Here is a 540-nt window from a genome sequence, read left to right as displayed (position 1 = left end):
CAGTGTGATTGGCACAGGACAGAGCAGAGTTTAGGGCTGTTGTACATAGGGTCTCTATGAGTCGCAAGCGACTCGACGGCACATAACAACAACAACATGACTGAATTGGGAGCAACCACATCAGACAGAGCCTTGGTTTCCAGTGGCCATTTTACTGGAACCTTCCCATCAGGTTGCTCTTCCTAGATACCTCTGAGTAGACTTACACATCTTACCTTTCAGTTAGCAGTCAAACATGTTAACCATTTATGCCATCCAGAGTCTTCACTCCCTCTAGTAACTGCTAAGAGTACACTAATTTTAGAACTTTTGATTTAAGTTCTTCTCCACATGAGTTTTATTAATTGATACTGCAGTATTGATATTTTAAAGCTTTTATTTTCTATTTGTCATTTTGTTTTTGGCATGTTTTCACCAAAAAGAATTTTTAATTGTTATATAGTTCAGAAGATGGAAGGAATATACTGAGTCATTATATAGAAAGGAATTGGCAGATACAGAGGAATTTAAACAAACAACATATGAGCAAGAGCCTATGGT

The 540-nt window shown here is 37.6% G+C and overlaps 1 protein-coding gene across 1 annotated transcript in view; it reads left to right on the top strand.

The window, feature by feature from the left end:
- The window catches only part of RBM27 (RNA binding motif protein 27), a 118,073-nt gene that overhangs the window by 110,342 nt on the left and 7,191 nt on the right, over nucleotides 1-540 (top strand). The window lies entirely within an intron of this gene.

This window comes from Elephantulus edwardii, unplaced genomic scaffold (genome assembly GCF_000299155.1).
Source record: "Elephantulus edwardii isolate Elephantulus edwardi_28Jun2011 unplaced genomic scaffold, EleEdw1.0 scaffold00095, whole genome shotgun sequence".
Taxonomy (NCBI): Eukaryota; Metazoa; Chordata; class Mammalia; order Macroscelidea; family Macroscelididae; genus Elephantulus; species Elephantulus edwardii.
This window is presented reverse-complemented; position numbering and strand designations above follow the sequence as displayed.